This window comes from Bactrocera tryoni, unplaced genomic scaffold (assembly GCF_016617805.1).
Source record: "Bactrocera tryoni isolate S06 unplaced genomic scaffold, CSIRO_BtryS06_freeze2 scaffold_25, whole genome shotgun sequence".
NCBI lineage: Eukaryota > Metazoa > Arthropoda > Insecta > Diptera > Tephritidae > Bactrocera > Bactrocera tryoni.
This window is the reverse complement of record NW_024395977.1, coordinates 24,494,041-24,521,269: the sequence shown is the minus strand read 5'-3', so window position 1 is coordinate 24,521,269 and position 27,229 is coordinate 24,494,041. Positions and strand designations below refer to the sequence as shown.

At 34.9% G+C, this 27,229-nt stretch overlaps 2 pseudogenes; one reads left to right on the top strand and one right to left on the bottom strand.

The window, feature by feature from the left end:
- The first annotated feature begins 3,024 nt into the window (after window positions 1-3,024).
- LOC120781010 lies at window positions 3,025-3,227 on the top strand (annotated as a pseudogene).
- A 23,427-nt stretch (window positions 3,228-26,654) lies between these two features.
- LOC120780989 lies at window positions 26,655-26,855 on the bottom strand (annotated as a pseudogene).
- Window positions 26,856-27,229: the final 374 nt, after the last annotated feature.

The following is a 27,229-nucleotide window of genomic DNA, read 5'->3' as shown; positions in this document are numbered from 1 at the left end:
GGACGACAACGGGAGAAAGAAGAAGCAGATGGTAGTTGATTTTAGGAAACTGAATGTTAAAATAGTTTCTGAATGATATCCTATTCCAGATACTTCAGTTATTTTAACTAAGATGAGGGATTCGGCATTTTTCACTACACTCGACATAAAGTTCGGTTTGATCCAACCATTCCATTTGAGTAAAACATCTGAATATTGTCACCGACCATCAGCCTTTCACCTTCGCTGACTCGGATAAGAATCCAAACAAAAAATAAAGTGCTGGCGAACATTTTTGGAAGAATTTCTTGTTGCCGATGCATTGTCACACCGCACGTTAGTGCAATAGAGAAAGAAACTCATCTGTTACTATTTTTGCACGGTGCAAAAGCATGTCGAACGAGTGTTTTAGCTCGTTGGCCGGTATGGCCGCCAGAATGCCGGTGCAAGCCTTTTGAATGGCCTCTGGTCTGCATAACGCTTTCCTTTCATCGGTAAATGCATTTTTCCGTAAAGGAAGAAGTCACACGTGAATACAGGGAGTGATTAATGGTTAAAATATGATTTTTGGTCAAATAATCGGTCACAAGTATAGTTCGATGAGACGGTGCATTATCGTGCAACGAACGCCGACTTTCATCTTCGCGATATTGGGACCGAACACGTCAAATACGGCACACCAAACACTTCAAAACTCCAAGCTAGAATACCGCATTAACGTTTTGATCGGGTGGAACAAATTCATAAAAACAATCAGCATTGTCTTCACTTTTTACTTCTCCATGCGCGAGTTTTTGGGTCTCGGCTCGTCCGGTGCTCTGGCGTTTCGTTTCGGTATTACATTATAAACACCACTTTTCGTCATCAGTCACAATTTGGTAAAGGTAGTTTTCGTCCTTTTTGACCTCTTTAATGATGTCCTTCGAATGTTGGATTCTGAGCAATTTTTGATCGTCACTCAATTTGTGCGGAACAAACCTTTCGTAAGCCTAAATGATAGGTCAAAATGCGATAAATCGTTGTTTTGGAGATGTTTAACTCCATTTCCATGAATTTCAATGATTATTTCGTCTGATTTTTGATGAATGATACTTTCGATGGAATTTCCGGTGATCGCGGATTTTGATTGGCAACATGTAGGCAGTCATTTATGTCCTCACGACCACTTTGAAAACGTTGAAACCACTCGTGCATTATGTTACGGGATAGACAATCATCGCCATAAACTTGTTTCTTCAATTGAAACATTTCGGTAAAAGTTTTACCAATTTTAAAACAAAACTTGATGTTGGCTCTCTGTTCGAAGTTAAAACATACTGATACTTAAAACGCAATAATTTCACCTCTAATCAATGAAATGTCATGAAATTCTGACTGGACAGAATCTAACGCAGCAGTCGACATATATATGGCGCCACAAGGGGGCTAGATTCGAAAAGTCCTATTTATTTTGGAATGCAGCTGCTGCATAGTTAATTCATTTGTAAATCAAATAATTCTTGAAGAAGGAAATATCACAGCCAAGAAGACCAGAATTATTTTAAATTCAAGGATAAATTACATTAAAAAAATTCGGGATCTATTAATTGATTGGCGAATACCTTAATCCTGATGCAGTTAATGCCATTTATTGCAGTTTGCCTAATTTTAATTTTTTAAACGAATACTATTTTCCAAATATAAGGAAAAAGTTATAGGAAATTACCGCCAATTGCAAAATTTGTAATGAAGCCAAGTATGAACGACAACCGACTAAACCAGAGTTAGGAAAGACTCCGATATCATACGTCCAGGGGAACGTTAACTTAGATATTTAATTCATTGAAAGACGTAACTTTTTAGCTGTATTGCCAAATTTTCAAAATTCGCCACATTTGCGCAATCATCGTCATTGCCTAGTCTATAACCGCACTACCCAATGCATGTTGTCCGTTTGCTACCATTTTAGGTGCAGCATTAGACGCATAAAGGGCACAGATGACAAAACGGAAGCGGTAGCCAAAATTATGAAAGCGGTCGCGGACGGCCTCGATTTAGAAGGGGGCAGTTGACACATTAGTCTGCTCACTACACCGTTCTTAGAACTACTCCACGCCAGTCAGTAAACGCAGGAATAGTACGCGTTAGAGTTTCTCAACAAACTTGCAAATTCTTCGCTACAACAACTAGTTTATCTTTCAATGCAGCAACAGGGATTCACCTGTTGTCTACACAACAACAATAATCGCTAAATTGGACATAGTTACGCTACATCGACAACAACAACATGTGCAATAGCACCAGTAATGCCAACATTGTATCAACAGTAGGAAGTACTGCTTATAATTTAAAGTTTTAGATCTAGCTTGGATTTTAAATAAAGCGCATAGCGCTCGAACTTCCTGGAATCTATAGTCTTTTAATTATCACATAGTACTGAAAACATAGTATCCACAGTGCTGACGTGTGACACAAGTATACTTACTCGATATAGTATACTTATGCCAAATAAAACGCACTTAACTTTTTATCACACACTCTGTACAATATTTATTAGGTTTATTCAAATAACTGAATATATGTATAATCTACGCAACCTTGTCTGCGAAGATGTTCGAGCAGCAAGCGAAGCGGTGACAATCGGCGATCGTTTGTTCGTTTCTTTCGGCACAGCTCGGCTTTTCTACCAACAACACAATGTTGCCATGCTTATGCTGTTGTTGTTTTTGTAGAACAATGTTTCAATTTTTGGTTGTTGACATATTCAAATAAAAAATCAATTCCGTTGGGATTCGAACCTACGTACCTCCTACGTGCTCATCGTAATTTTTAAAACGCTTACCACTGACACTTGAATTGCATTGTCCTAATTATGGTTTGGTTATGCATGAAAGAAATATACAATGGATCGCCGATTGATACCTCTTTCCTTGCTGCTGCTGCGCATATGTATGTTTGTGTGCTTGTTCATTATTGAAGTTATACTTTTGTCTTTCATTTCTGCGAATTCTCAACTATTTTGCGTATATTTTGGTTGAAATACTCAGCGTTGGCCGTTGAAAAATTAAGGCTATACTTTACAGGATTATTTCTGTAGTTAGTCTTCATTTACATTTTTTGGAAATCGACCCGCGATGACGAGGTATATCGTTTTATCTGACAGCGTGAGGTTTAAGAAGTTCATTTCTAATTGTGTCTTGTGGCATATTAGAAATGATATTTCTTCGAAAATCGTTCGCTTACAACGGATAAAACGACTTCTGAGTGGTGATTTTAATGAATAAATTCCTTTTGGTTGAAATGCTCTGCGTTGGCCGTTGAAAAGTTAAGACTATACTTCTCAGGATCATTCATTCCTTTTATTTCTTAAAAGAAATTAATGATCTTTAGAAATATGCATATTTGCAATATTTCGTTGTCATTTCCATATTCGTAGCAATGGAATTTCTATGGCATAAGTAAAGTAATGTATGTATACGTAAAATCGTGAATACATATCGACGCAGATTTTTGCGAGAAGCACCAGAAAGTTGTGCAATTTATGATTTTTAGCTTTTGCCATCGTCGTGAAAAGACGACTTGTTGGCAAAGGCATGCTCGGGGAGATAATAAATTATAATAAATTTATAAAATGTGAATTTAAGTTTTCTAGATTTCTTTCATACAAAATGATATGCATTTCTTGGAATATCACTAAGAAGTATAACTTCATCCGCGCGTAGGGACTCCACGCACTTTTTTTTTAATATTGGTTTCCACACCCTGACACTGCGGCGAAATCCGGGACTCACGTCCCTTTGGCGGGAAGTCACAAAAAGAAAGTGCGGACGTTGCGGTTTAAGAAAAATGAATAGTTGCGGTCGAATGTTTTGCTTCACGGATGAAATGATAAGAAGCAAGATCCCGTTCGGATCTATCCCTTTTAATAGTTTGGGTGGTGAATATTTGATCATTACGAGTCGTCTCGTTGATGATCGTATGGTTGTTGTGTTGTAATGATGAACGGTGTTAGGTACTGTGTTTGATGCGTGTGTGTGTAATGGTGTGTGTTGTCAACTGTTGTGTGATGAGGTGTTGTGACGTGACGCGATGTGACGTGATGTGATGCGGTGTGGGATGCTGCAGAACGCTCATAACTCATGTGAACACTTAGTCTCTTTACAAGCACAAAGTGCTGAAATCATAATTTACACTGTTATTAGGTAAACACGTTCTCTCGTTTTCACTAAGAAAACGATGGGTCCCAAACTCATCGCACAACCCTATGTAGGGGATGTTTCGTCTTCTCACTTTAGCTTGCCTTCAAAAGGATGCTCTTAGGCTACCCAGAGAATACTTGGTCGAAGACCGGAAATCGTGAGCTGCTTGAGCCATATGTAAAATAATCGTTTCTGGCCATTCCCAAGTGAATGGCGATCAGAGAACTTTCTTGGAATATTCAATTGGCGCCACGTAGCGAAAAGAAGAGACGACTGGCGCGCTGTTGTTAACTCGGCTATAGTCGCGTAAGCGGTGTCTACGCCAATTAAGAAGAAGAAGTAAGTTACATATTTATTGTATTTATTTATTTATTAAATGAAAAATAATAATACAATCATTATCTTACAGAGTAAGAAGCACTAGCTTCCAGGGCTTATGGCTTACTGCTCTAATAAAACTATATTGTCTTAGAATATTAGTACAGTATATTAGCCAGTAAAAGGTAAATATAAGATCAATATTACTGTCAGTACAATTATTAAAATAATTGATGTTAGTAAAGAAAGTTATTTGGACGTAAGATAACTTAGAATTATAGAATTTAAATAACTTTCTAAGGCCAGTTTTGGACAAAAATTCGGCTACCTTGTGGATGTTTTCCTCAGAAAAAACCTTGAGCGTATGCCCAATCCGAAGTCGGGAAAACGCAATAATGCCATTAGTTCGGCAGGGGGTCGGAATATGTGGCTGCATGCCAGTTGTATTGAAGTTCGAGTAGTAGTGTTGCACACTGTTCCAAGAATTTCTTTAAGAAAGTTATTGACGAGTTGGAAGATATCTTTACTCAACATATAATTGCAGGTAAATAATGGCTCCATTGCTACGGATTTTGCTTTCAGATCCGCTAATTCATTGCCAATAATTCCAGCGTGTCCAGGAATCCACACAATTTTGATTTCTTTGTCTTTTTGTATAAGTCTCGTTCATATTTTAGAAATTAGGGTTACCTTGTTAGTAACATTCATTATACTAACAAACAATAGTTGATATACTGTCTGTGCAGATTATCGTCTTGTCGTTAGATTCTGAGGCTGCTAGTATTGCGTTGTATATTGCAGCCGCCTCTGCCGTATACACTGATCTATAATTTGGTAGGTGCCCTGCTATTACTGTTTTCCAATGACGTGTGGTCCTTCGACTTTGACCCATCGGTGTAGTACATTTTCCATTCTTTCCGAAAAGGAGCTTTGTTTTCTTCAAAGGCGCTGGAATACTGTTGGGCTTTGCGTGATTTGTTAGACCGAGAAGGAAAGATGAGTAGCTTAAGTCCCAAGATGGTGAACTGACGGGAGGCAGACAAGATGGTTTCGAGTCTATTCCTAAAATTTTAGCGTATTCCAGCACTCTGTGCAAAGTTGGCGTGCGTCTTGGTGTTTTATTAGCGGCCCATATCGTTGTGATAGTGTCATACATAATACTATTTCTGCAGAGAAAGATCTTTGGGATAACCCTCATAGTCGTATATTCAATTCTTTCTTGTAAAGTAGGCATTCCAGCTTCGGCTAAGATGCGTTGAATCGGGGATGTTGGAAAGGCACGTATACTCCTTCGAACGGCTACATGATACGTAGAAGAGATCAGTTTTATATTACTCTTTGCACTATTTCCGTATATTGGTAAGCCATAGTCAATCTTCGACAATATTGTAGCCTTAGTACAATTAAATAAAAGACGATCGGAGTAAAACGTCATCTGTATAAATAATGTGGGAAATGTTCTTATGTTTGCTAATTATGTATGTGGCTTAATTCATTAAAGGCGATAGCGAATAGCATTACGGAAAGAGGAGATCCTTGAGGGATTTCATTTTGTTGGTTATGTAAACTGGAAAAAACATTATTTACTTTTACTTTGAATTTACGATTAGTGAGAAAAGATTTGGTAAAATGGTATATTTTATTACCAAATTTCTATTTTTCTAATTGTCGTAAAACTATGTGAGCTCCGACACGATCAAAAGCCTTTTCAAAATCTGGACTGAGCGTAGAAATATGATTGTGGGAAGACAAACCATATGAGACGAAACTTTCAAAAATGAAGATCGCGTCGGAAGTTCCTTGCCCCTATTTGAAAGCGAACTGATGTAAACTTATTAAACTAAGTTTGGAAGTATATCACATAATTCGTTTTGAAACGATTTTTTCTGTTAACTTACTTATGCAACATATAAGTAAAATAGGTCTATAATATAGAACTTCTGAGGACGGGTTAGTAGACTTTGGTATGGGAACAATTGTTTTGAGGATAAATTCCGCTCGTTAAAATTTGATTGTACAGATTGATTAATCTAATTTAAACGGTGGAGGCAAGTTTTTTATCATATCGTATGAAATTCTATCTGCGCCAGAAATTTTCCCTGACAGAGAAGATATTGTGATTTCGAATTCTAGATAAGTGATTTCTGATTCTATTATTTTAGCTGGTGAGTTAAGCTGATTGCAGCTGCGATTTAGAGTTTCATATTTTTTATCTATAAAAGCGGATCTAAAGTTACCGTCGCTAGAATACGTAAACCAAGTGGAGGCAAACTGTTCAGCTATCGCCTTGGTATCGAATATTGGACCAGTTAGGCTGTTAACAAAATTTATACTGACTTGGGAAGGTGAGCCAGTTAGCATTTTAATGTCTGACCAAATCTTTTTAGGATTCGAACTGGGATTTATTTCTTTGGTAAGTTTTTCGAAGCACATTCGTTTTGCTTCACTAGTTTTTTTACGAAAAATAGCATTTGCTTTCTTGTATAAAATCAGGTTGGCTTCTGTTCTGGAACGCTTGTATTGTCTCCAGTTATGCTGTTTTAAATTTCTTAGCATCTCCAACTCCTTTGACCAACATGGAACTACTGTTTTATGCGGTTTTGAAACAGTTCGCGGGATTGAAAGGAGCGCTGCAGACCTTAATATTTTGGTGATATTAGCCGCATCTTTATTAATATTTTGAGATACCGGGATTTGATCGCAGAACAGAATTGTCTTTTGCGTGTACTTGACCAGTCTGCTTTTCCCGAAAGGAACTTTTGTTTAGGAAAGCCCTTTGCAAAGAATGACGTTGCAATTTCAGTTACTATTGGGTAGTGGTCACTACCACACAAACTATCAAGAGATCGGCTATTTACTTTTGGAGCTATATTAGTAGAGCAAATAGATAAGTCGACGTGCGTAAAAGAATTATGAGTTGAAAAATGAGTCGAGGCATCATCGTTCAATACGGTAAGATTCTCTGTAAGAACTAAGTTTTTCAGAATTAATCCTCTTTGGTTGGTTCGTGGGGAGCCCCATAATGGGGACCACGAATTCATATCGCCAACCTGGATTACGGGCTTGGGTACTGAGGAGAGAATTAGCTGAAACTCAGCAAGCGTGAAATTTTGTTGTGGGGGAATATACAAGCAAATAATCGTAAATTTAAATCCTATGGATATCTGAATGGCTAAAAAAGCTATATTTAAATGGATTTCAATGCACTTATGTGGAATGTCTTTTCTAACTAAAAACAGCAATACCTTATTGGTTTGTTAAATTCTGAGGTAAATTTAAGAATTAGCTAACATACTTATTTGGTAGAAAAGAGTCTTTATTTACAGCAAGATGAGTTTCTTGTAAGGCAATTAAGTGTGGTGAGATTTCTTTAATTAGAAATTCAAGTTCAGTGTAGTTGTTTTAGAAGCCCTTTATGTTCCATTGAAGTATATTGAACATATAGCAAATAGGACAAAGAAGAATGGATTAAATTTCTTCATCGTCGAAAGTTGGCATAATCTGATCATGGTCTGGGTGACTGTATTGTTGAGTTATTAATGGGTTGGTTTGTGAGTTGTTGATAAATGCGTTTGAAGTGAGGTGAGATTGTAGTTCGCTGATAAATGAAAGAGAGGAGTTAGTTGCTTGAGCTGTTAAGAGTGCTGTGGGGGGAAGAATTGAGAGAAACAAATGGATTTATGGTGTTGCTTTTTTCTGGAATATAATTCAGTTTTTGAGCGCAAGAAAAGGTTGCTGAAGTGTTTAAGTCGTTGTTGGCGTTTGGAGTAAGATATGTTTGAGCAGTGTTAGTGCTCTTTTAGTTTTGAGTTGTTGTAATTCTTTGATTCATTTTGTTTTACTTTTTCTGTAAAAGTAGTGTTAGGAATTATCATTGAACATGCATACTTATCAGCAAAGCCGAAATACAATTAAAAATTAATATCTATTTTCAAACATACTTACATACATACATATGTATGCATGTACATTAACATAGTCATGCATAGGGACACAAGTCATAAATTGACAGAAGAGATAACATTAAACACACACACATGTATTAAATTATACATTTGGAAACAACCCCATGTCAAGCAGCAATAAACAATATGCCGCAATACATAGAAACATACACACATACAGTACAGTTACAGTACCCCGCCAACCCATTAGAAACACGGACAATTATTCATATAGTTTTGCGTTCAGAGTCAAATAAATCAAAAATTATTACGATATGTGAATGCAATTTTAATATTCTCGCAACAAAGTTGCTAAGGCGAGTATTATAGTTTTGTTCACATAACGGTTGTTTATAAGTCCTAAAACTAAAAGAGTCAGATATAGGGTTATATATACCAAAGTGATCAGAGTGACGAGTAGAGTTGAAATCCGGATGTCTGTCTGTCCGTCCGTCTGTCCGTCCGTCCGTCCGTGCTAGCTGTAACTTGAGTAAAAATTGAGATATCATGATGAAACTTGGTACACGTATTTCTTGGCTCCATGAGAAGGTTAAGTTCGAAGATGGGCAAAATCGGCCCACTACCACGCCCACAAAATGGCGGAAACCGAAAACCTATAAAGTGTCATAACTAAGCCATAAATAAAGATATTAAAGTGAAATTTGGCACTAAGGATCGAATTAAGGAGGGGCATATTTGGACGTAATTTTTTTGGAAATTTGGGCGTGGCGCCGCCCCCTACTATGTTTTTTGTACATTTCTCGGAAACTACTATGGCTATGTCAACCAAACTCTATAGAGTCGTTTCCTTCAGGCATTTCCATATACAGTTCAAAAATGGAAGAAATCGGATAATAACCACGCCCACCTCCCATACAAAGGTTATGTTGAAAATCTCTAAAAGTGAGTTAACCGACTAACAAAAAACGTCAGAAACACTAAATTTAACGGAAGAAGTGGCAGAATGAAGTTGCACCCAAGGTTTTTTTAAAAATTGAGAATGTTCGTGGCGTCGCCCACTTATGGACCAAAAACCATAGCTCCGGAACTACTCAACCAATTTCAATGAAATTCGGTACATAATATTTTCTTAACACCCTGATGACATGTACGAAATATGGGTGAAATCGGTTATCAACCACGCCTTTCTCCAATATAACGCTATTTTGAATTCCATCTGATGCCTTTTCTGTATAATGTACGAGTATACATTAGGAAATGAAAATACAATTCAATACTCAAAGTACACAAATTGATCTAATCTAATTAATTTTACAGCAAAAAAAAAAAATATGTGAAATATTCTCACTTTATCATGCGAGAGTATAAAATGTTCCGTGACACCCGAACTTAGCCCTTCCTTACTTGTTTGTATTATATTTATTTGAAATATCATCTTTTCATAAAATTGAGAAAAACTTAAATTTTTTTAGTATTTGGTTGACAAACCTATATTTTTATTAACAGCCTTCACCATTTGAGACATAATATTCAAACAAATATTATCATTATTTTTGAATCTGGATCATTTAGGCACACACCCTTTATGTTATCTTTGAGTGGGGCTATTGTGGGATTTGTTCGGGAATATATCTTCGATTTAAGGAACGTCCAACAGTTTTCGGTGGGGTTTAGGTCGGGTGAATTGCCCGAGTTATGTTTCTATGTTCCTTCGTTAAATAAAACACCTTATCGCTTTGAAGGTTACACCAATAATGAATTTTATTTTAAAATTAATTTTACATGAAGAGCAATAATAATTGTATGAAAGTTGGTCAACAGGAAGTAAGAATAAATTTTTGTTCTGCTGACTTTGATATTTTACAATTCAGTTTGCAAGAAAACAAAGTTTTATATTGCTGACTTAAACTATTTAAAGGTAAGTATTAATTAGTACACAATTGTTGCAATGTTTTGTTCTGCTGACTTTGATATTTTACAATTAAAGGGAAAAATTATTATTAGTAATTAATGAATATGAATACAATTCAGTTTGCAAGAAAACAATGTTTTATATTGCTGACTTAAACTATTTAAAGGTAAGTATTAATTAGTACACAATTGTTGCAATGTTTTGTTCTGCTGACTTTGATATTTCACAATTAAAGGGAAAAATTATTATTAGTAATTTATGAATATGAATACAATTCAGTTTGCAAGAAAACAATGTTTTATATTGCTGACTTAAACTATTTAAAATTCAAATTAAAAGTAAATGATTTATTGTTGCCGTTTACTGGTGTCTTCTGGGTTTTGGTGGGGGTTGATGTGACGATATAACTCCTCCACCCTTAGAGTAGAGCGATGGCCACAACGAAGTTGGTGGGGGCAGAGCGGCTTCAGTGGGCTTAGGATAATACCGAATTATGGGGTTTTTCCATAACAGAGTTACACTAGTGATAGTTAAGGTGATGAGTATCAATGTTGTTATCGTAATTATGTTTCTTCCTTGAATTGCATCCTTTCTTAATCTCGTAATATCATTTTTGTTGATGAAACTGTAGTCTTTGATCTTCTCTGGGCTTAAAGTCTCTGTTATTGTTGTTATTTGCACTTTCTCTAGATTTGGTGGTGCTACGAAGATTGTGTCCCAATGGACTGAAGGGTTGTCTTTATATGTTGTTCCCGCTATCGTGACGGAACAATTCGTGTAGTGGAGAAGGGAGGTTCCTTCAATTGTGAAGTTTTGCCCACAATCAGAGGTTATCGGTAGTCCCTTTACGTTGATAACCATTATATAATTATCTTCCGGTTGGAATATATTCGATGTGGGCCCCACATCGTTCACAGGACATATTGGTGTTTTATCATTCAAGATTCTAGCGATACAAGTTGAATTATTGGTGCTTTCGAAGTCATTTGACCTCTTGCAATAATACACGTTCTCAATTTTTGGGCAAATCTCTGTTAAGTATTGGAGCTCGTGGTTATTGTAACTTACGTATGGTTTTGTTTTAATTACTTTCGTATTATTCATAGGAAGAGGAATGAGATGGAAAAGCGAATTCGTACTTTTAGCCAAATTTGGAAGTTTTATATTAAAAATTAGGTTGCTATTATTATAATATGCTTGGAGTTCCAGAAGTTCGTAAAGGTGTCCGTCCGAAACTAAGTCAATATTCTGGGACTTAAAATGGTGTCTTATTTCATCCAATTCATCTGGATGAAGAATAAGCTTTGATACTACACCAAGTTTTGCGAGCATTACAGCTTCTATTATGTCAGAGATATGGTTCAATAATAAATCTATATTATAATCAAGCTGATTCATGTATTGGATTTCTAATAGCGCATTGTCTTCTTTTAGAATATGATTAGTTGTTTTTGTTGAGAGTTTTTCTAAAAATTTTGTAATGCTTTCCTGATTGTTATTCATATGCTCTGTCAAATTTTTAAATCTCTGTATCATTTGTATATTCAAACTTTTTTGATTTTCCTCTATTATTTTTGAATTTAATGTTGTGTCCTGGAGTTCTTGTATTTGTTTGTTTATAGTCATAGCGTCATTTGCGTCCATGTTCCCAGTTACATATTTTATTACAGAGCCTAAGCCGTTGAATAGTCCTCGTTTTGTACGTTTATATGGATTTAATGTCTGTAGTTTGTTTTCGAGTCCCTTAAGTTTCATCTTACAAATTTTAGCAGCATCTTTTAGAAGGCTATTTTTTTCAAATTTGTCTACGATAGTAATTAATTTTGAAGTTTGCGAATTATAATTGTCCAAGTCTATTATATGAATGAAATTGAAATAACTTTCAATCGTTCTCGCGTGTCCAATCTTCAGGGCTATCATATTCTGGTCTTCGTCAAAATTTTGTATTTCCAAGACTTGTCCATAAGCAAAGGCTATTCTAAAGGTAAATAATTGTTTATTATTTTCGTGGTCTCAGTTTAATTTTTGATTTGTGTAATTTTTTGTCTTTAGTAGTTTGTAAAGTAACGTTATTATCTTTTAATACTTTATGTTTTGAGAATCGTGCAGTTATTTTGTTTCTCCTACATTCTTTTCTATATATATCCTCTTCTTTGTCCCTACGCTCTGGAGGTTTCCTAGATTTATTAAGACGACTAATATTTTTAATTTAGCTTTCATAACTTTTTTTTTAATTATGGGGTATAGTTTTCTTTAAATTCATTTAACTTAACTAAAAATTCGTGTTTGTTGTCGTATTTTATGTCTCTTGAGAAGTTATACGGTCTTCCAAAGAATAACTCATATGGTGTAAATTTTGTAGATGAATGGATTGTATTATTGTAAGTTATGAACGTCTCATCTAATATCTCTTCGTGATCTAATTCCAATTTCTTGGATTTTCTGGTTGTCATTATAATTCTGTATATTTCAGTTAGGGTTGAATGAAGTCGTTCTACTGGAGAGTTGCTACTGGATTGTTGAAATGATGTGAAGTGAAGTATAATTTCATATTGTCTACAAAAATCTTTAAAAATGTTAGATGTAAATTCGGTACCCTGATCACAAACAATTTTCTTAGGTATTCCCGCAAGGTTCATAAATGTTTTTAAAGCTTTAAGCACACAAACGCTTGTTCTTGATGGTAATGTATAGCCTGTCGCATATTTAGAAAATTTATCGATGATGGTCAAAATACATTTACTATTTATAGTATATATGTCAATGTGCAAAATTTGAAGAGGTTCGTTTGGTGTTTCTGTAACTTGGAATTCTAATTTTGGTGGATGTCTGTCATATTTGAGTGTATTGCAAATTTCACAATTATTTAAAGTTTTATTTATTATAGATTGCATAAGGGGAAAATAATATTGTCTCTTTAAGTATTCATAAATTTCATAATTCCTCTATGGTTCCTATTTTCATGACAGGTACGAATTAGTTCAACTTGCTTATCATTGTCAGTTACATCTGATAGGATTTTAGTGCATCGGACAATACGAAATTGTTTTCCATTTGAAAAGTATTTTGAGTATATCAGTTGAATAGTTCTGAAGGTTGGTTCATCGGAGAAAATGGCAGTTAGTTTACCTGAGGGTATAAATTTTTTGAAAATCTGAACTATTGTGTCTTGAGAAAATTCTTTTTCTCTTATAGTTCTACGTTGTTTGTTTCTAAAGATGGTTTCAACAGTCATACTGGGTTTTTTGTCAGATCTTTCTAATAAAAGTTGCAAGTTGAATTCATTTAAAGGTTTTTCTGAGATTGGTATGCCATCATTCACATTTTCTTTACATGAATGTATTGTAGACAGTTCTTCCGAATCACACAAATTTATATCAGCGGTTTTATCATGGTCTAATTTTATCCTGCTCAATGCATCTGCGTTACTGTTCAATTTTCCTTTTTGTATACGATCTCGTAGTCATACTCTTCCAACTTCAGGCGCCATCTCACCAATTTCGAATTGGGCTCCTTGAGACTCATTAGCCATGTAAGTGGTCTGTGGTCAGTAATTATTTTAAATTTACGACCGAAGAGATATGGGCGGAAATATTTGGTTGCCCACACTATAGCTAAAAGCTCTTTCTCAATAGTGGAATAGTTAATCTCACTCTCAGAAAGAGTCCTACTTGCGTAGCAAATAGGTTTGTCACTACCTATGAGACCTTGAGAAAGGACTGCTCCAAGCGCAATGTTACTTGCGTCTGTTGTGAGTAAAAATGGCTTTGTGAAATCACGGTATTGCAGTATTGGATCGTTCATTAAAATGTTCTTGCATGTTTCGAAAGCTTCTAGGTATCTGGCGTTCAGTGTTATGCTTCTGCCCTTTTTTAAGCATTCTGTCATTGGTTTTGCAAGTCTTGCCAGGTTCGGGATAAACTTCCTATAATAACTAAGTAGGCCTATGAACGATTTTATTTCACGATTAGTTCGTGGTATTGGAAATTTCTGGATGGCTTCTATTTTTGTCGGATCCGGTTTTATGCCTTCCGTCGTGACTACATGTCCTAAAAAAGCAATTTCTTTTCGCATAAACTCTGATTTGTCCATCTGGACCTTAAAATTTGAACATCTTAACTTTAGAAAGACTTTTTCTAGATTCTCAATATGTTCTTGGAGGGACGTCGAAAATATAATAATGTCATCTAAATACACTAGACAGATTTTTGCAATTAAATCATTTAGGACATTATCCATGACCCTCTGGAAAGTTGAGGGTGCGTTTTTTAAGTCAAAAGGCATTCTTACGTATTCGTAGTGACCCCCTTCCACAGTAAAGGCTGTTTTTGATATGTCTCGTGGATCCATTTCAATTTGATTGAAGCCGCTTGCTAAGTCTAAAGTCGAAAAGTAAAGGCATTTGCCCAGTTTATAGAAGATCTCAGATATGTTCGGGAGTGGGTACCTGTCCGAGATGGTTTTCTCGTTCAACTTCCTATAGTCAATGACCAGTCTCCATTTCGTTTTACCCGATGCGTCCTTCTTTTTTGGAACAATCTATACTGGAGAGCTCCATGGGGAAAAGCTCGGCTTAATAATCCCTTGCTCCAACATCTCTGATATCTGTCTTCGAACTTCCTCTTTGTGAACGAAAGGATACCTGTAAGACCTAGTATGAATAGGAATATCGTCCGTCGTCCTAATTCTGTGTTTTATTTCATTTGCAAACGTCAACTTTTCATCCTCTCTATAAAAGATATCACTATATTTAGTACATAGTTTCAAAAGTTTATGCTTTTCTTCGCCATTCAGATGTTCCATTCGGAGTAAGTCAGATAAATTTGCAATTCTTTCACTGTTTGATTTGCAATGCATATTAAAGTTATTAAGTTCGACGAAGTTTTCTGAATCATACGGACTTGTTTTCAGGGGTTGCTCTAAGAAAATTGTTTGGTCATTCCCCGTGGGATTAACTACTTCTATTGTACTAAACCAGTCTTTCGCAAAATATATGCCTGGAGAAATAATTAAGCCGTTGTCCAAAGTTATTGTATTTATCATAATATCTCCTTCCTTAGAATCAACTGGCAGTTTTACGATTTGTTTCGAATTTGCCTCTATTGTGAATTTATCAGAGGAAAAATTTGGTTTCATTTTAAGAGGTATTGTAATATTATTTGTAATTAGTATTTTATTTTCAAGATCAATTTTAGCTTTAATTTTTGTCAGAAAATCTAAGCCTAACAGTCCGTCAAAATAATCATGGAATTTAAAAACTGAGAATGTAAGAGTTCCTGTTTTCCTAATTTCTTTGAAAATAGGTAATGTCACTTGCTTGTCAATTATATATTTATGTAAGATGGTAGATATATGTAGTTATTGGAATACATTTCTTGATATCTAAGGGATTTATAAATTCCGGGTTTATAAATGAGGAAGAAGCTCCGGTATCTATTAGGAATCTTAATTTTCTGCCAAATGGAGAGCTTATACTGATATAGGGTAAAATACTACCATGTTTATTGCAGTCTATATATCCTATTTGTTTCTTGAGGCTAACTGTAAAAAATCCTGATTATCGTCAATATTGTAATTTTCATATTGGTCCAGGTTTATCTTGTTAACATGGTCAAGACATGGGACAGAGCTTTCATTTCGAAGACTTCTAAATTCGTTAATATTATTAATTTCATTCCTATTTGTTATCCTACTTAATTGAGTGCTTGGGCTAGTTTTAAATTTGTTTGTGGCCTTTTCAAATTTTGAAAATCCACTACCGGTATCCATAGGTTCTGTTGGAGGCTGCCTCCAATTTGTTCGTCTCGAAAAATTATCGAAGCGTTGGCTAGGTTTAAAATTTGAAAAATTCTCGCGATATACTCTGGAATTTTGGAGTAACAAATTACGATTCTGATTGTTTGAATTTGGCTCAAAATTATTGCTATTAACATAGTAAGGTCTGGTTGAAAAATTTGAATATCTTTTAGGTTGGTAATAATTTTCTTGTCTTGGTGCATTATTTACAAAATTTTGTGGATATTTAGGATATGGATTATATTGGTAATTTGGTCTCCAATGAAGATATTTGGGTTTATTCAAATTGGACCTAATATAATGAATATTCTGTTCTCTGATGCAGTAGTCAAGGGCAATCGGCAATGATTCTGGTCTCATCGCTCTAATCGTAGATCCCATAGGTTCCCGTAAACCCGACAAAAATGAGTTTAGGCACATTTCAGAAAATAGATTTCTCTTTGCATTAATTACATTAGTGTCGGACTCATGAATAGATAAATTATTAGACAAGGCTGATTGGATTTCCATTATTTCGCTGTAATATTTTTCGATCGGTTTGCCGTATTGTTTTAAACAATGAAGATCTCTAATTAGGGATGTTTCTGTTCTTTTATCTGAATAATGCGATATCAAGTTTCCTCTGATCTCATCCCAATTGAGGGATGTGCCATACATGTTTAAGACTTCGTTGGCTTGACCATCTACATATTTTATTTCTTATGGCCCTCAAAGGATTAGTCCATGAGGAGTGTTATCTGCTCCACTAATGTTAAGGAGTATTTCTTCCACATTACTAATGAATTCGTGGAGCAATCTTGGATTACCATCAAATTTGGGTAGGTCCTTGATTGCATCTGGAATTCTAAGTGAGTTAAAATGTCGATATTATTCATGTTGTTACTATTGGTTGTCGTTTGAGTCCCTGATATACTTGGAACTTCTGTATTTGAAAGCATATTAAAATTTAATGTACTGTCCTCGGATATAACGGGTAGGCTTCTTGACTTAAAAATCTTAAAACTTTTAGGATATGGAAAATATCTAGATTTACTACTCATCAAAAATAATTTGTTTTATTTACGTAAGATAATTTGGTTCCGATTGATAGAATTTGGAATCAAATAATGCCTACAAAAATAATATGTAATTAATTTTTATTTAACTTTTTCTACTTTTCCACTTCTTCCTTTTCCTTTTTAATTTTATTGATTTTGGTAATGTATGTTTAAATTGTAAAGATTGTATATATACATATTTTTTTTTTTTTATGATCCTTCTTATCTTTCTTTTGAATTAATATATTTATGTAATTTTTCTTATTTCATCTCTTTTCACAACTTTCACTTTATCTACATACGAGTATGTTAACTATTGGTTTTTTTTTTTGGTCTTTGCACTCTTTCTTTTGAATTAATATATTTTTATTTAAAAAAATTTTTCTAATTTCATCTACTTCCGCAATGTATCTATATTAACTTTTCTTCGATTTTTTTGTTTTTTAATTTTTTTTTTGTTTTGATCTTTCCAATCTTTCTTTTGAATTAATATATTCTCATTCCAAATTTTCTAATTTCATCTACTTTCGCAATATATTTATGCACATATGTCAACTTTTCTTCAATTTTTTTTTTGTTTTATTTTTTTAATATTATTTTTTTTTTATTTTATATATATATGTAATTCAATAACCGCTCATTTACTTACAGAGCCCCTATGAGAATGGTATGCATGAGGGGTGTAGGTCCTTTTTTCCAACGGTTCACTTATCTCCTTGTGGCCTTATACCAATGTGCTCTTGGTATTTGTTTTCCGTCCGATATTCCCTCGGATTTAGAACAGGCGGCCCCTTATGTGGTCCAAGGATTCACAAAGTTTTATTTCGTTAGCACTCTTAGCTTCGACTCGAACCGTTGGCTTTTCGACTGCGCCAGTTATGTTTCTATGTTCCTTCGTTAAATAAAACACCTTATCGCTTTGAAGGTTACACCAATAATGAATTTTATTTTAAAATTAATTTTACATGAAGAGCAATAATAATTGTATGAAAGTTGGTCAACAGGAAGTAAGAATAAATTACAATTGTTGCAATGTTTTGTTCTGCTGACTTTGATATTTTACAATTCAGTTTGCAAGAAAACAAAGTTTTATATTGCTGACTTAAACTATTTAAAGGTAAGTATTAATTAGTACACAATTGTTGCAATGTTCTGTTCTGCTGACTTTGATATTTTACAATTAAAGGGAAAAATTATTATTAGTAATTTATGAATATGAATACAATTCAGTTTGCAAGAAAACAATGTTTTATATTGCTGACTTAAACTATTTAAAGGTAAGTATTAATTAGTACACAATTGTTGCAATGTTTTGTTCTGCTGACTTTGATATTTTACAATTAAAGGGAAAAATTATTATTAGTAATTTATGAATATGAATACAATTCAGTTTGCAAGAAAACAATGTTTTATATTGCTGACTTAAACTATTTAAAATTCAAATTAAAAGTAAATGATTTATTGTTGCCGTTTACTGGTGTCTTCTGGGTTTTGGTGGGGGTTGATGTGACGATATAACTCCCGCCTAAAGTAATGTATTGATATCCAATTTGTGAAAGCTATCAATCATTAGTCGGGAGGTGTGGCAAGGCACCTCAGCGTGCGCATAAGGGTATTGGGCTGCTGGAGGGTTCAGTGTTGCCACATATGGTACAAAACCATTTTGAAGTACATTGCTGTACTGTTCACTTTTCATCGTTCCCTCAACAAAATAAATTGGTCCATGACCTTCCACCGATATGCAGCTCTAAATCATTACATTGGGGAAATATTTTACCGTTTTTTGAATGCAGTTCGCCACATGACGTTCACACGGTCTACGTGGCACAAATTGAATGGTTTCTGTCACTGCTTCTAGCCGGCATTCGTCGCTAAAGTTAATCTTTATTAAAGAGAAAATCATGTTAAATAGCAGAGTAACTTTGAATGGGGGACTTTCGGGGGACGTTCATAACTTTTTATGTTTACCTTGTTTCAATTCATATTTGTGTAGTTCTGATGGAATTTGACCCTTACTACTCGTTGACTTTTCATTCGCTTGGTCAATTTTGATTTCTTTGCTGTACGACGGTTTTTATGTTTTTTTTTAAGATGCATTCAACTCTTCTTTGCAATGTTTTTACATGAGCATCATTTAGCTTCTTTTAAATTTCCCTAGCTGATTTGCTGCGCGATTACAGAGCGAACCACATTACTTTACGTCAAATGCGCTCAGACATTTTCCCATTTTGGGCAGCATTTTGCCGTATACTTGTGCGACCAACGGTGCAATATTTGAATGTGTGCACAATGTTCGCTAATCGAGTAACAGTAGCTGCACTTACTCCAATTTTTTATTATTTTTCTGTAGGATGTACTTTCATCTTTACAAAGTGCAGGAATAGCACTTTTAATTTTCTTTGAAATGTCAGATTTTTTACCTATTTCCTAAAAAGTGTATTTTTCATTCTTTGTATTATAAAGCTTCAGAAAACTTCATAAAATACTAACCTAACAAACAATACTCTGGAATCTATAATATGAAATAATAGATAAACATTTATAAAAAAAACTCGATTTCCTCCATTACGCCATACAATTTACCTCTGATGAACCAGAAATCACAAATACTACTTCCATGTAAGTAAGCATTTCAATATGGTTTCATATTTAAGTTCCGCTAATTGTAACGGTATATTTATTTTATATTTGACACCGAGTAATATGTAGCGCACAGCCTACTTAATGCTTAGGCAGTGGAAAAAATTCAAATTATTTGCCTAGCAGCTTCCCAGTACGTTATTCGTAAATTTTTATATTTATTTACCATGTTTCTAATGTGTTGGCGGTGTACTGTATTTAAGATAGTTTTAAAATTTGTATATAAGTAAGGAAAATACCAAATAAAAACTAGAATGAAAGATTTCTCATTCGATAAGATTTCCCCCCACCAGTGGTAAGCAATGACAAATCTTTGTTGAGTTTAAATATTTGGTCCTTCGAGCCGGATAAAGAGCTCGGCCAAATTAAAAAGTCCTGTATTTATAAAACTGGCAATATATAAAAAAAGCCCTGTTCAAAGTACAGACAAATTAAAACAAAATAATATTAAGACGGGTGTATATTCCCGCATAAGCAACAGAAAACAAAAAGAATTGTAAGACGGGTGTAGTATATTCCCGCATATTAAACCGATCACATAAGCCGTAATACATAGCGGAGACTAAACGCAGTGATCTAACTGCTATCCAAGAAATATTTAGCGCCTGTGAGTCGAGGCACAGCAAGGTCAACTAGGCGACCAAATCTATATACCTCCAACGATTTCTTTGGAGAATACCAGCAGTTACACGAAACTGCGAAATACGAAAAGTGCTGCGGAAAAAATCATGGGTATAAACAGGAACAAAATTCTTGATCTCCAAGCGGACTTATCCGAAAAGGTGTTGCACACGTCCAACACTTTTCCAACAAAGTCTGACATGACAAATAAATACAAATCATATAAATTTGATTTTAATCATGGAATCTCCATATTCAAGAGGAAAATTCAACTCCTCAGAAAAGTAATGGATGATCTCCACAAAATCATTACAATAAAAAGTGATGATATCAAACTTTTGAAAATTGTGTTTCTTAAAATGCACAATTTTCACACAAAGTACTTTTCAAAAATTTTTCTTGAAGTTGAAAAATTGTATTTGTATTACGCCGGAGTATTTCGAAAACCTTAAACTTTGTAAAGCGAGATTACAAGAAGGAGAGACCGAAATTACGTACAGTTCTCTTCAGCGTGATGTGCTGTTAGTAGATTTTACGATAGAAGAAGAACCTGAAATTTTGTACAGTTTTGACTCGGATTTAAAATGTATAAAAGTTCTAATCTTTAATCCTCCTTGTATATATCTGTCTTCTGCTGAGGAAAAAACAGCAGAAGTAATGGAGGAAGACAAAAAACAAAAAAATGAAGTTTAAGAAGAATCACTTGAAGAACTTCATAAACCTTCAAAAGCTGAGGAAAAACCAACTTTTGGAGAAATGTTTAAAAGTGAAGCCCAAATTAAATCGTTTGAAGATGAGGACAAAGCTAAAGAAATCGACCACATTTTGGAAGATGATGCTGAAGCGTATGGGAAGGAAGAGGAAATACAAGTTTTGAACAAAGCAACACAATTGCCGAAAAAGCGCAAAGATGTTTTAGTTGAGCCAAATCCGAATTCTACCAAAAAAGGAAAAGATTTCGTAAATTATAAAAAGCAGCCAACAATTACAGCTCGCAAAACTGCTAAAATGCAGATGATTGGAATGCGGAGGATGATTGGAATGATTCTGCAATCACAAACAGAAAGAAAGGTCCTCAATGTGGGACCAATGGTAGACGAAGCAGATGCACACCAACGACTGCAGCAAAATTGGGCACAAAAGTCAAGGAATGGAAGCATCGATATTGCAATCTCAAAAAAGGACTAAATTTAAGAAAGTTAAGTTTAAGCATCATATAATGTATATAAGTTAGTTTTGATCACTTTCTATAACTCCTTCTGCGGTAGCGACGATGTTGTCGACTACTCAAAGTTACTTTGAAATGTGTTAGTTATTTTTGATAAACTTTCTATAACTCCTTCTGCGGTAGCGACGGTGTTGTCGACTACCCAAAGTTACTTTGAAATGTATTAACACGATGAGTTTCGTTCTAAAACTGTTTATTTAATAAATCGTAAGCTTACTGCTAGCCTACTATTCTTACCGTCGCTGCTGCCGTTAGCGTCGGTCTCTAATTGCTTGAATAAGCATTTCCCACGCTCATGTGCCATGCTCATGCAACGAGCTGAACATCGAATTACAACGGCTGACCAAACATTTAATTTGATCGCGCATGAAGTGAACGATGCAGACTGCATGCATTGCAATTTTTGGCAGCATGGGAACTTCAGTACGTTAACTATTGTTAACTTATATACAGTTCACTAATTTAAGTAATAATTTCTTTTCCTCGGCAATATGTTCAAATATCATTGAACTTGCATACTTATCAGCAAAGCCGAAATACAATTAAAAATAAATAATGGGTTGTCAAAAAAGTCTTGCGGTATTTTTATTGAATTTTTTTTTTATTGAAATTGAAATGAATTTTTGATGACTCATGCCCAGCTCTTGACCGATGCTACGGCTGCTACTATGCCGGTCTCTTTCGACCAATTCAGCGATTTTATCGCAATTTTCGACGAGAGGCCTTCCGGAGCGTGGCGCAACTTCGACCACCTCTACACCAGAACGAAAAAGTTGAAACCATCGTTGTGCGGTGGAAATGGAAACTGCATCGGGTCCATAAATTGCACAAATTTTATTGGCGGCTTGAGATGCATTTTTGCCCTTATCGTAGTAGTACTGTAAAATATGCCGTATTTTCTCTTTATTTTGCTCCATGTTTGCGACGCTATAATTCGCGAACGACTTAAAAGAAACGACAATCAAAAATCTGAAAAATTTCAGAGAAATTTTTGTAGAACGTTCAATTTCCTACAAAAATAATTCGGTGCCGCAGCAATGTATCAATTGGTTTCGCTAAGAAAAAATTAATTGCAAAAAGTACGAAAACCCCATGTTATTTAAATGGGAAATAAATCGTCGTTGCGGCACGGGTTATTATCAATGTCAAGAGCTAATATGGGTTTCATAATTTTTTTTAGGGCATTTACTAAAGATTTTGAAGCCGCTGCAGACTCAAAAATGAATTTGGGAAATAACGGACACCCTAATGTACATAAACATAGTCGTGAATTTACATGCTATGCGCATCCAATAAAAATAAAAATGCATAGGGACACAAGTCTACATACTTACAAGCATACACACATACATACATATTTAGTTATTTAAGATAGTTTTAAAATTTGTATACATAAATAAATAAATACCCAACGATTACCCTCCTCCCGCCCAACCGACGCACATAGGAGCATTTACCCTCAAAAACCGGACAAAATTGAAAATTACAAACTTCAGCGATGGTACTCAAAATTGATTTTTTTTGGTACCTAAATAACCGATCTACAATGAACCGATTAAATAAATGACCTTCAGGCCGCTATATTGCCACACAAGTAGTCGAAACCTAGATTTCGTTCAGAACGCACATGATTATACGCGAACCTCTCCATTGTTCTCGAGATTGCAAGTGGTCTTTTTTTATGCGTGAACGGAATTTTGGAAATATTTGTTATGGATTCAGGACAACATGGTATGTATTTAATATTAATAATATAAAAATTTATTTAGTTAATGTACTATAATGTTTTTTTCGAGAAAACAAGGAATCATTAAAAAAACTAATTTTTTTTTTAATTTTTTAGAAATTAGTGTTTTTGTTGTAGTGTTGGGCAAAGTTGAGCTTTGAGTTTTTTTTCTTAGTAAACTACAGGATTTCTACTTAACATATCAGCTTAAACATTTTCCCCGTCTTTCCCCGCCTGTACAAAAAACGCCTTGAAAAAAGTTGATCAGTTGCAAAAAATGAGTAATGCTTTATTATTTTTTTTTTTTTTATTTGAATACTGAAATCCTGCTAAATTAGTCTAGACGGTTGGGAAGAGGGTATACATTTTTCGAGTAGTACCCAAAATTACTGGAATTGAAAATGTGCAAGAACTACGTTAGGAATTTGTTCTATTATTTGGTTTTTTCAGGTTCAAAATCAAAAGTTATAGAGATGTCTCGAAAAACATTATATATGCTTTGTAGGGAAAGCGCTGCGAGAAAATGGGAAGATAAAACGTCATATATGGAAAAAAAGCTTCAAGAAATGATGAAGTGTCCAGAATGCGAATTTCAAACTTTAAGTAATGATTTAAAGTATTTCATATGGGATTTAAAAAAGAAATGGGTATTGTCCAGTTATACAGAAGAAAGATTTGTCAAAAAATACGAAGAATGGCTTAACGCTTCCATTTTAGTACACAACTGGACGCCGAATACTAACTCTGGGCGCCCAAGCATACAAAGCCAAGAGTTGTCTGATAATAGTAAATGCCGGAAAACTAAAGACCTTCGCGAGCAGATACCTGTCCAGGAGTTTACTTACGCAGCTAGCGTTAGTCAAAGGATGTCAGGTAATGCTACTGCGTCTAAAATTATAATAGACGTAACTTCTACACCTACAAGAGCCATAGAATACAAAAAAATAATAGAAGCTCAGAAGCCAGAAATAAAAAAGTACACACCTGCTGAAGCCTTACAAATCTTTGTTGAAGGTGATTTTACAAGAAAACAGTAGGAGTTATTACACGAATCAAACAAGGGTATTTTTCCTTGTTATACGCTTATTAGGGAAGCAAAGAAAAGCTGTTATCCAAAACAAGATTAAATACGAGTTACAGAGAGATGTGCTGAAGTTGTGCTCCAAGATTTACTCGACCACACTGCTATAAGGCTATGTTTTTATACTGAGGAGGTTCTTCAAAACTGCACGGTAGCCGAATTAGAGAATCTTGAACTTATTTCAAAATGGGATTGCGATGGTTCACATCAAGTTGTACATCAACAAAAATACTCGCTCTTTAGCTTTCCTGACGATGACGACTCTAACATATTTCAGAGTTCATTGGTTCCCTTGAGTTTGCAGTCACATATAGGTGACACCAAAAAAGTTCTGTAGCAAAATCCTACACCTTCATATATTCGTTTCTGCCGACCAATTCGATTTCTGCATGAAACTGTCAACGCCACAAAAGAAGAGATATTATAGGTAGAGAATCAGGCAAAACGATTGCTGGTGACCAAAATACCCAATCCAATACGAGATATTTTCGTGCGACATACATTGCTTCCAACAATGGTTGACGCTAAAGTTTGCAATGCGGCTACCGATACCACTTCTACCATGAGATGTTACATTTGTGGGAAAACGTCAAAAAGTTTAAATAACTTTGAAAGTACTACTGAGGAAGATCCCAAGTCATTAAAATTTGGTTTGTCAATTCTCCACGCTAGAATCCGTTTATTTGAAACCATATTGCACCTTGCTTATAAACTTCCTTTGAAGAAATGGCAAGTCCGAACCACAGAAGAGAAAAAAGTTGTGAAAGAAAATAAAGAAAGAATCCAAAAAGTATACAGGGAAAGAACTGGACTATTAATAGACATGCCAAAAGCTGGTTTCGGAAATTCTAATTCGGGTAACACATCTCGAAGATTCTTCAGCGATCCAGATTTAGCTGCTGAAATTACAGGAATAAAAAAAGATTTCATAATCAAACTTAAGGTCATTCTAGAAGCAATGTCATCTAGCCATAAAATTGATGTAATGAAATTTTAAATCTTTTGCAAAGATACAGCAAAAATGTACGTGGAGAACTACTCCTGGCATCCAATGACGCCCACTCTTCATAAAATACTTGCACATGGCCCAACAATCATAAAACACGCTTTATTACCTATCGGTCAGCTATCAGAAGAGGCAGCGGAGGCTCGAAACAAGCATTATCGTCTATATCGACAAGACTTTGCAAGAAAATTTTCACGGGTTCAGTGCAACCAAGATGTTTTAAACAGGCTTCTTCTCACATCTGATCCATTTTTAAGTTGCCAGCGAAAACGTCAACGAAGCAAAAGCCAACCCTTCTTGAGTGAAACTATAAAGCTCTTCGAGTCACAGAAACCAGAGGTCCACATCGACACTGAAACAGGGTTGCCTGAACATTCTGATGAATCAGAAGAGGCTTTGTAACAACACACACGGAGGAATTCTTCTTTTTTTGTTATAATTTTATTTTATCATTTTATTTAAATATATATTCAATATAAAAAGTTCGGTTTCACCCGAAATTAGCCCTTCCTTACTTGTTTTATTTTAATATATTGCATTATTATATTCAATCATGCATTTTCATCCATAAAATCACTTAAAATAATTTTGTCCGGTTTTTGAGGGTAAATGCTCCGCGAACGAGCGGTCAGCAGGGTCATAAAATGCAAGAGAGTTTTAAGCGTTGCGATCTTAAGCTGCTCAGCTACAGAAACAAAAAAAAAGTGCGTGGAGTCCCTACGCGCGGATGAAGTTATACTTCTTAGTGATATTCCAAGAAATGCATATCATTTTGCATGAAAGAAAACTAGAAAACTTAAAAATTTTATAAATTTATTATAATTTATTATCTCCCCGAGCAAGCCTTTACCAACAAGTTGTCTTTTCGCGACGATGGCAAAAGCTAAAAATCATAAATTGCACAACTTTCTGGTGCTTCTCGCAAAAATCTGCGTCGATATGTATTCACGATCATACGTATACGTATACATACATACATATTTACGCATGTTTGTAGGCGAAGCTACTACAGCGGCAAGGGGTGACAATCGGCGGCCATTACTTTACTTATGCCACAGAAATTCAATTGCTACGAATATGGAAATGACAACGAAATAATGCAAATATGCATATTTCTAAAGGTCATTAATTTCTTTGAAGAAATGAATGATCCTAAGAAGTATAGTCTTAACTATTCAACGGCCAACGCAGAGCATTTCAACCAAAAGGAATTTATTCATTAAAATCACCACTCAGAAGTCGTTTCATCCATTGTAAGCGAACGATTTTCGAAGAAACATCATTTCTAATATTCCACAAGACAAAATTATAAATGAACTTCTTAAACCTCACGCTGTCAGATAAAAATATACCTCGTCATCGCGGGTCGATTTCCAAAAAATGTAAATGAAGACTATCTACAGAAATAATCCTGTAAAGTATAGCCTTAATTTTTCAACGGCCAACGCAGGGTATTTCAATAAAAGGGCACATAAAATAGTTGAGAATTCGCAGAAATGAAAGACAAAGGAAAGCAAAAGCAGTATAACTTCAATAATGAACAAGCATACAATCATACATATGCGCAGCAGCAGCAAGGAAAGAGGTTACAATCGGCGATCCATTGTATATTTCTTTCGTTCATAACCAAACCAATAATTAGGACAACGTAATGCAAGTGTCAATGGTGGTGTTGGTGGTAAGCGCTTCAAAGTGACGACGAGTACGTAGGTTCGAATCCCAACAGAATTTATTTTTAACTGAATATGTGATCTTATTTTATAATAACTCATTTTAAATATATGTATAAAAGATTTACCTAA